Below are 10,204 nucleotides of genomic sequence, written 5' to 3'. Positions count from 1 at the left end.
AACACAAACAGACATACAATGAAGGCTTGGCACTGCAGTCGTTTTTAATAAAAGTGAATTCCAGTGAGTGTATATGTAATAGTTCAGTGGCTAGCAGGGCCATGCAGGGTCCAAGGTCTGACATGGTGCTGTAAAACCAGAGGAAACCACGCTTCCTGTCCCCTACTCCTGTTTCTTGAGCGCTAATAGTTGAAGCTAAGCTACGGCCAGGAGAACACAAGCAGTGTGGTAGAACCAGGCCGCAGAATAAGGAAGCCATCGCCGTTTTTTTTGGCACAACAACCTCAGGCCAGCATTACCAACTCATTGAGACTGCCAGCTGCTCATAAGCTCATAACATGCTGGACGGGCATTCAGGCACAGGCAGGAACCATCCTGGCATTATGCACTCCCGTTTCCTTTTCCTCCTGTCAGGAAAGAGTCATGCTCGGCAAAATGTTTATGGGCTTTCGGAGGGGCGTTGCGTGTTGGTAAATCATTACTTAGAAGAAGAAAAGGTGCCTCATTTTGCTAAATCGAGGGAATGGAAAAACAATCCACGCAAGCACCATAGGCCAGAAACTCATAACCGCTGGCTGTGTTTTTCCTCTTTTGAGCATGGGAAACTTCAGCCTTGCATTTGGGAAGTTTAAAGCAATAAATTATCCAAAATACTTTCACCATAATGTTCCATTAACATGCTTACATCACTTTTTGTACTGAATTTGGTTGACAATCATGTTTACTTTATGATTTTCACAGTGAAAACAACTAATTTACTGTAATCTTATTAAGAGGTGTATTTTGGAACTTTAAAATTTGCAACATGCATTCCAAAATCTAATTGGTAGGTAAAATATCTAGTGCATGTTTGAAGTTACTGGACAAAAAATCACCACTTCACATTTGAATAAAGATAAAGTGCAGGTGTACAGGCCATCCAGCAAATGACAGGGGGAACGATATTTTGAGATAGTGGACTGTCAGTGAGGCGCAATACAGAGGATCTTTGGCCAGTGCACCTGTCTGAGGTATCCCTGAAACCAGAGATGAGGCGGGGGCAGGGAAAACCCCTCTGAAGTCATTGCGACAGATACTCCACTTGTTATTTTTCAAGAATGTTATGACTTAGTGTCCTGTAAGTATGCAGAAGGAGACCTGTTATAGATTAAATGATGTATTCTGCAAAATAAAGCAGCTTCTTTTGTTGCCCTTACATGGAGACGCTTTGCAAAGTCTAAGTTGATGTTCATATGTGAAGGTAAAATCAGACCATTTCCTCAGAGATGACGCAGCTTTGCATGTAATAAAAAACACTACATCATGGAGAAGCACTTAACTTCACAATCTAATGTTATCCCCTCTGCTAAAGGGAGAAAACAGCCTACAAATGACAGTTATCTTCAGGGTCCAACTTATCAGGGTGTAGCTGTACCACACAAAAAGCATACATAATAACAACCAGGTGGGGACACTTTGCAAGCTCACTGGAATGTAAAAACCCCTGAATCTCTGTCTTGCTATTAAAAGAAACCATTGAAGATCATAGTAGAAATGATAGAAATGGCAAAACAGGAAGAAGAAAGAAGGAATTTGTACATCTTCTTCTTTAGAAAACCCTGAATGTTCATAAACAAAACAAATAAAAGCAAAAAATAAACCAAATTTGATTTCATAATTTAAAATTCACCGTACATCTCTGGCAGCAAGTCTTTTTTCATCCTTATATTTCCAGCCTCTTAGTCAGTTAAGGCCAGCTTTCAGTGGAAATCAATTACAAAGCACCTTTTGAAAAGTCCCTCAAGACCTGTTTGGTTTGTGGTGTGAACAGCGGTATCACATTACACATCTAAAGTGGGCTTCAATAGGCTACCAGTCATTAGAAGGTGCTGAGCTACAACACGGCTAACACCAGCCCTACAATAACCGCTGTGGTTATGACTTTTCAGCGGTGGTTACCACAGCACTGCTGCAGAGTTAGACTAGCTCGAGCACTTTGGAGTGAATTAATGCCGACTTGTAACCATTAGTGCTTTCCCTCACAAATCTGTGGACCTGAATAGTTATTTGTGAGTGGTTAATTTGAAGCAGACTTGTGACACGTGTCATCTGAAAAATTGCCTGTAACGTGATGTAAGGTTTGAATTTGACAAAAGTCCCCTGAAAACATTCAACTTTAGAATGAAACATTTATTTGCTACTGACTACAATCTGCAATTTAATATTTGAATCTTCTCTGTTTCGTTTAAATGTGTTTTTGCGCTTGTGACTGAAGAGTTTTTGTATATTCCTGCTGTCACTCAGGTGACTGTCTATATATTTCTCTGTGTGATGCAGGCTTTCATTCCTCCTATTCATTTTTTTTTCTTTTTTTTAATCAGCCAACATCTGGTTTTAATTAAGGGGCCATATGGAAGCCCCCAACTCATGCACTCCTCCTCCACAGAAGATGGAAAGTTACGCATATGTGCAGTCACATTTATACCTGAGAGGTGAAAGACTGTGAGTGATGAACACTGTGACAGACAGATCCAGACAGCGAGAAGAGAGATGTTTTGGGGGAAGCGTTTCCTTAATTTGGATTAAGACTGCTCAGGCACAGGAATACGAATCGCTGAAGTTGAATTTTTGATGATACAGTAATCAATATGAATGAAAAAAGACTTCAGAACGTGATACTGTATGTAAATTGCTGTTGTCGACGCTCTTTAAAGTCTAGCTTTTGCGCGTCATGCCTTCATCCAGTGAAGCCATGCTGTTGGTTTGAATTGCTGGCAAGCAACAAAGTAACATATAAAGCTTCTCATTTGAAACCGTCGGTTATTAAGTTACTTTTCAAACAAGCAATCTGCAAAGAATACTTCACACAACAGCAACCGCAGGATTTTAGCCCTCCTACAGCTATCACTCTGAGTGAATCTGATGAGCTTGTTGCTGGGCAAATGGTGGAGGAGAAACCCTGAGTATTACTGTGCTGTGCGCTAAGGTGGAGTCAGTGGCAACAGCAATTTTATCTACAGTATATAGCACGTTTCATTACACATAAAAACATGTCTATGTTGGCCAATGATGCCTTAAAGCAAAAACAACAAAAATAACCTTTACAAAAATAAAATAGAAGTTAACACACGCATTAAGTAAGTCTCAAACTATGGCTGCTGCATTGTGAATAAGATGAGGTCTCCTTACTAATAATGGTAAATGGTCTGCATTTGTATAGCGCTTTACACAACCAGTCATCCACCCATTCACACACACATTCACACACTAATAATCTGGATTATCCTGCATAATAGAGTGTTGCAAGAGTCTAACCTGCTTGATATGAATGCATGCACCACTTTCTCAGAGTCAGTATAAGATTACAATTTTCTGATATTTCATACATTTTTAGTGTTAGAAAAAGTTCTCGTACACTGTCATAGCTAAGAGTGATGTCATACTAGTCCTCTGGCAAGTTTTTGACTAATATAGTTTTATTTAATGGAGGTTGTGCTAATCGGTGTTATAATCTATATTGGCAGACCAATCACAGTTGTTACATTGTTACAGAACCTCTATAACATTAATATAAAACAAGCTAATCTGTCTACTTTTCTCAGTAGTTGTAGTGCTGTAACCTCACTAATTATTTGTTAATGTTACTGTTAAAATGTACCATTGCCCAGCTTTCATGTTGACCTGGACACACTATGCGCAGTGCTTTTAACCTTGCTGTGCACTGTGTGATTTAAAATGCTGTACTCTCCTCAGTACAGCATTTTGCCCAACTCTGGTTTGGACCCAGGAACTACCAAACCAGTCTAAGTCCTGAGGAGACCAAGTGCCAAGTGAGGTGTGAAGGAAAGGGAACGTGTCTGATGTTTGAAGGATGTGCTGATTTTAAGCAGTTAGAGAGCAGTGACATTCTCCTAATATAACTACATCTGTTTTCCCAATGTAGATGTATTACAATTTTCTGAACACAGCTATGGGAGTGAGAGGAACTGCTGCCTCTACGAGCAGAGGTATTGTGTGTCAAGTCATGCCGGCGAGCTGGCCACTGCGAGGGGGCCTCTGCTGAAATTGGGTATATCCTGGTACAGAATTGTTTCCTCAGCTGTTATATTTAGCTTTGTTTAGCTTTTTTTTTCTTTCTGTTTTATCTATTTTAATTCTTTTTCTTGGCCCGACCTTTTTTTCGGTTTGGGCAACAGTGGATATGGCACACCGATCCACTACTTTGAGGAAAAAGGTGAATAAAAGCAGATGGGACTGTTTAACTGTTTGCCCATCCCTCACAGCTCTTAATAGAGATTCATTATGTTTGTTTGTTTTGTTTGGTTGAGTTCTTCACCACCCAATTTAAGTGAATATGTGACTTTTCCTCAGTTTGAAATGTTGCATGTGTTACGTTACAGTCATTACCAAAAGTCGTTAAAATTCTATTGAATCTCAGTCAACCCTTAAAGCTAGCCTAAATTCCTAACAGCTGCCTCCTCGCCTCTGCGTCTTCAGCCCTGTTCTAGCACAAGGGTTTTACTCACTGTCTATTTATCTTGATGTCTTTCTTTGCTCTAGCTGCTGTCTGTCCTTCAGCTTTTCTCCCACGGTGGAGCGTACAGACAGGCTGCAGATGGCACAGACCTCCACCCTTTCTGAGTATTACACCTCACAGCCCCGTGCATAACTGTGGCAAAGCCGAGCTGCAGCAGTACAAACATACAGAAAGCCTGCATTCCTATACACCCTGTCGGACTGCTTAGCATCAACCCCTGACTGTTGAATTTTTTAGTATAATGTTGTGGATATGTTAGCATAATGTTAGCTGAGGTTAAATGTGAAGACAGCACAGCTGGTGCAGTCCAAGGATGAGAGAATCAGATCAACCACAATAACATTTTTTACTTTGAACTTAGATAGATCATCAGTTCCCAATAATATGGCAACCTGCCAACGAACAATTTAAACGATTTTATACGTTGGTGTTTTTCATACATGCGGTGCAACATATTTTAAAGCTGCAAAGTAAATGTTCTACACAGTCAAGAAAATGCCTCTTTCTGAGGAAGAACAGAGAAACTGAAATTGTGGCTTTTGTAACTTGTGTTTCCAGGGCTAAAAATGCTCATTATTAGTCTTTTAAAGTTGATCTTAAAGTTTTATTTATGGGCGGCTAAACTCATTTCAGTCATCTGGTTTTGGTGATGGTTCTATTTTCTATGCCTGATTAAAATTTCCTGCATGTGTAGACATCATCAGCTGCAGCGGTGTTGAGATTTTGGAGTATTACCAACAACACTGTCATCACTGTAGCAGTTCCCATTTTAATGACCTTGCCTTTCATTGCCTTAGTCAGACAAAAACAAAAAGCTTTTAAGATGTATATCCAACTTTGTTCCACTTTTACACTGGTGTTTTAATTCTGCAGATTTGGGAGGGTTATAATGTATCTTATAACCCTGCAAATAAAAACAAATAGTAATTGTTGCCTGAGTTATCTTACGTAATCCACATATTCTGATGTTATGGGCACCAAATGTCAAATATTAGCTGTGTGGCAGGCAGGTCGTGGGCCCAAATGCACGACCTGGGAAATGGGTATAAATCAAAGATATCATTGAGTCACACTTAATCATGGCACATGTTACTGGATGGGATTTATTAGGAAGCAGGTGAACACTTTGAATTTAGAAGCAGGATAAATAGGCAAAGGTAGGGATTTGAGCCAGTTTGATGAGGTCTGTATTGTGATGGCTAGATGACTGGGTCAGCATCTCCAAAACTGCAGCTCTTGTGGGGTGTTTCCAGTCTGCAGTGGTCAGCATCTATCAAAAATGGTCCAAGGAAGGAACAGTGGTGGACCAGTGACAGGGTCAAGGGCAGTCAAGGCTCACTGATGCTCATGGACAGTGAAGCCTGGCATGTATGGATCGATCCAACAGATGAGTTAAACCTGGTTAGAAAGGTATCAGAATACACCGTACACAGAGTGCACGACAGTTTCTTTCATATTGGTCTGCATAGACTAAAAACATAAGGGAAGCATGAATACACAGGAACACAAGGAGTTAAATATAAACTATGAACAGAGCTAGATGAGAAACTAAAACCTGCTATTATAAATATAAAGAAACCAACCAGGAAATAGCATTATAAGAAAAATACAAAACTCAAAACAAATGATTCTCAAAACCAAAAGCAATAATAACTTACTGAAAACACAGGACCCTGGATCAAAAACGCAGGGATTGTTACAACCAAAACTATTTCTCCTTCAAATGTAATTCATCATAACTGTTACAAACTTGGAAAATATGTTTTGTTTTCTTGTTCTTGTTTTGTTTCTATCTTGAGAAAGGAGCCACAGCCTTCATGCCCGAATATGTCTGTACATGTGAATACAAGTTCGTAGCCAGAAACTAAATATGAGCTAAAGAAGTCCAACAATTCAAAATCACGCGATCCTTTCACTGGACTTAAATTCTCCTTTTTCGGAATAAAGAATAAATAAATTAGTTAAACTGTAATGCTGCAGGTTTTCAATACGTTTGTCAAGAATTTCATCCTTGGCAACAGATTCATCACTGAAATACAGGATTAACTGCAGACATTAGAAGTAACAAAGTACAAATCCCTTACTACTGTATTGTAGTAGAATGTACTACTTTACTTAAATATTTGTTTTGCTGACAGCTTTTTAATGTTACTCCCTGCATTCTAATACAAAAACACTTTCTACTTTCTTACATTTTAAGACATCCAAGGGCAGCTATCATTCCTCGTCATTCTTTAAAATCAACCTGATGCAACCCTAAATGGAAACAATGGAACAATAACACATAAAAGGTGTATCCATTACAAGTGCTTTTTGCACACAGCGAGATAAAAAAGGCAGAAAAATTCTACTTTATGCATCATTCATAGCACCATACACTACACTATACTCAGGGATCACAGTGAGCTGGAATGATCCTGAATGGCATTTTTAGTGCAGATGTTCAAAGCAAAAATGTTTTCTTAAATGGCACGTCATTTTGAATTTAACATGCAAACATTGAAACAAATATCAGCTGTTTATGTGCAGTTTGTCACACAGTGTGATTGCACAATGCTAATGCTAAAGGTACCTAAAGATTAAGGTACAGCTGGGATAACGTCACTCAGAAAGAAAGACAGGACAGTTTGACACCGGTTAGTGTCCAGCACTGTGGTAAAGTTTGCAGTAATACTCGCTATGTTGGACTGGTGCAGAGTTGCTGTTGTGCTCATGGTCAGTGTAGATCGAATTACATTTACGTTGATCCTGATTAGAGTCATTCACTGAATTCCACCTTTATACTAACTGTTTACTGTCTAGGGGTCAGAGATCAGCTCCAATAGCTCATTCTCACACACTTCCAACACTGCAGTGTGGTTCCCCCACTTATTGAATCTCACTGATCCCACCAAATCTATACTTTTATTCATTTATTTTAGGTATGGAGACAAAGTCAGTCATCTATAATGTAGGCAACAGTAGATAGAGCTAATTTTTTTAATTCCCTTTGATTTTTCAGCTTGTGTTCTACCAAACAGATGTTAGGTAATATTATTTTATCGTTGGCAAAAATAAAATAAAAAAATAGCTGGGAGAAATGTCCTCTAAGAACTGCTTTTTTACTTTTTGAATTTGCGCACAGGTACTTTTTCACTTTTACTTGGCTAATTTTTGACTCTATTTGAGCAACCACTGTGCGTACTTTTGCCACCTCTGATTAACTTTGAGTTAAATATTATTGTTTCTTTTAAGCAGACCCAGACAGCAGCCACAAACTTGTAAAGATTCCTTTAGAGATGCACACCTGAGCCGGTGTGACCTGTGCAGCTGTTTGCTTGTCTTGCTCGTTTCTTTTATAAGGGACAACAGTGAGTCAGTACTCACTGGGCTTTCACTTCAGTAATTCCTATCGGTGACTCCGACCCCGTCACCTTTTATCGCCTCACACACCTGCACATTCACTTAAATACCTGTTACGGCTGCAAACCCCTCATTTACTTTCCCTTAATGGCTTTTTCTCTAAATGACACTGGATAAGAGGATGTTTGTGAGCAGCTTAACATTCTGAGCAACTTAAACCTTACATAAATGTGCATTCGAGAACACACAGCCCGTTACCACATTAGGTTACACACACACGCTCACTTCCCCTGCATCCATCTGAATATCAGTGGAAGGTGAGCTCTTCCCATTGGGACCCATGCCAGTTTTCTTTTCATTACTCTACCTGGGAGCTGAACCCCCACTATCACAATAAGCTTTATTTTTATCGACGTGTCCAGACGGAAGCAGCATTCCAGGGAATTAGGCTCAGTTTCACTTGGCCTCCAGTGTTTTTAGGGAGTACTGTGCTCCAACAACTGCTGACCTCCCACCCCCCCTCACCTCAAATTGGAACACGGTGCTCACTAAATATCATATCTCCCCTGATATTGTATACTGTTGTTCCAGGACTGAGTAGAATGACTCCACTTGTCTGGCTTTCTGAAAGGCTTCACTGCAGCAGTTATTGGGCAATTAATTAAATTACTAAATGAGCGCTCACTATGTTTACACTCATCACACTGATAGCCATCTGAACTTGTCAAAAGCTACATGTCGCAGGCTTCTTTATCAGATGATAAGCAAAACCTCCTTGAATAGATGTATCAGGTGTTGCGTTTTAGCGCAGTGAGATGTGCCACCAGGCAGGGAAAACGCCAACTGCTATATGAACTGTAGCAAGCTATCATAGCGAGCATACTTCGGGGAGCTGTGTCACATATTTGTCTAGTATTATGTGTTGGTGTACTAGAGCATTTATCTTCTGAGGAATGGTTACAGTTGTCACAAAGTACTGCTGTTGTCTGTAAATCACAATTTAGCTGCTGCAGTTATAATACTATCACTTTGTGATACAAACTTTTTTTGTTCCTGGAGGTTTAACCATAGATGTTCCAATGTTTCCCATCAGCTATTCAAACTAATGCTTAAGTATGCACTTTGTGGAGAAGTAAGAAAGTCCATAGTCCATGTTAACTTGACTGGGAATCCCTAATTAGTTGTTGGTGTAAACATGTTAGCCCTGTGATAGATTTCCAACCTGTGCAAGGTGAACTTTGCCTTTTGCCCCAGGGTACATGGGTAAAAACTAAATTTTCCACCCATAACTGGAAATTTAGAGTTCGATATCTAAAGATTTTGAATTAATAAGTCAAAATTTAAAGAGATTATCTTGAAATTTTAAGTTAGCTCTGCTAATCAGGAAGCTGATTATCAGGAAGGACATCATTTCCTTGCTACCCAGAAGCAGAAGGTGGAAGGTTCCTAAGGGAGAGACACTCTAATTTAATTGTACGTACAATGACAAGAAACACATTCAATCATTCATACCAGTCACTACCTGAATTCAACTTACTAACTCAAAATTTCGAGAACATAAGTGGACATTCTGAGTTATTTTCTCAGTATTTTGACGTCTTAATTCAAAATCTCGAGTTATAGGATGACAATTTTTCAGTGGTGGAAACAATCTTTCATACTTCAAACATATGAGCAATGTTTTATGTGGAGTTTGGGCTATGATGCAGTGGTCGTGGTCAATAGTGAAATATATCTCAGGTCCAGTTGTATACATCTGTATACAGCCATTAAGTACTCTTAAACATTTTTTTACCTTTACTCTGCAGGGTTAGTGCTGCAAAGGGCTGCAATCATTTCTCAAACCTACCCAAGCAGCGTTTGAGTCTGAAATGATGAACTACCACGTGAAAGCAAAAGTTAAAAGTGAGTAAGCAGGACACAGATGTTGGGATCGCCTTCTTGATTGCAGACTTTCTTTCACTTCTTTTGTTTCTCATTGAATGAGGCCCATTTTGTTGCATCAAGGCACTGGCATCAAGGGACTTTTTGAACCTTCTAAACAAAACAGCACCATCTGAAGCCATGAAATGGGAACGATTGGGTGACTTTATTGTGTAATACTAAAAAAAAGCCCATAATCCTGATATGAGCTTAGCATCAAAATAATCCTTACTGTTCTTTGAAGCTCTCAGTCCAAAGGAAAAACTTCAAAATGCAAACAAAATCAAAACTTGATTCTTTGTAGGGCAGCTATAGAAGGTCAGTGCAGAGTACAGTCATGTACACAGGGGGCTTTTACCACATTGCTCACTGAAAAAATCCCTCTTTTGCCAACTGAGCACAACTCTAAAGGGAAAACCCAGT

The 10,204-nt window shown here is 39.4% G+C and overlaps 1 protein-coding gene across 1 annotated transcript in view; it reads right to left on the bottom strand.

Moving 5' to 3' along the window:
• Positions 1 to 5,734: 5,734 nt before the first annotated feature.
• Positions 5,735 to 10,204, bottom strand: part of LOC147323172 (alpha-1,6-mannosylglycoprotein 6-beta-N-acetylglucosaminyltransferase B-like) — a 48,779-nt gene continuing 44,309 nt past the window's right edge. Inside the window, exon 21 of the transcript XR_015130728.1 lies at positions 5,735 to 5,914. The gene's annotated coding sequence lies outside the window, so the exon portion shown is untranslated. The remainder of the gene's footprint in view (positions 5,915 to 10,204) is intronic.

This window comes from Aulonocara sp. 'chitande type north' Nkhata Bay, linkage group LG8 (assembly GCF_057382095.1).
Source record: "Aulonocara sp. 'chitande type north' Nkhata Bay isolate Kocher_YH1m ecotype deep benthic linkage group LG8, A_spYH_male_GT1.1, whole genome shotgun sequence".
Taxonomy (NCBI): domain Eukaryota; kingdom Metazoa; phylum Chordata; class Actinopteri; order Cichliformes; family Cichlidae; genus Aulonocara; species Aulonocara sp. 'chitande type north' Nkhata Bay.
The sequence above is the reverse complement of the archived record's forward strand: the minus strand, read 5'-3'. Positions and strand labels throughout refer to the sequence as shown.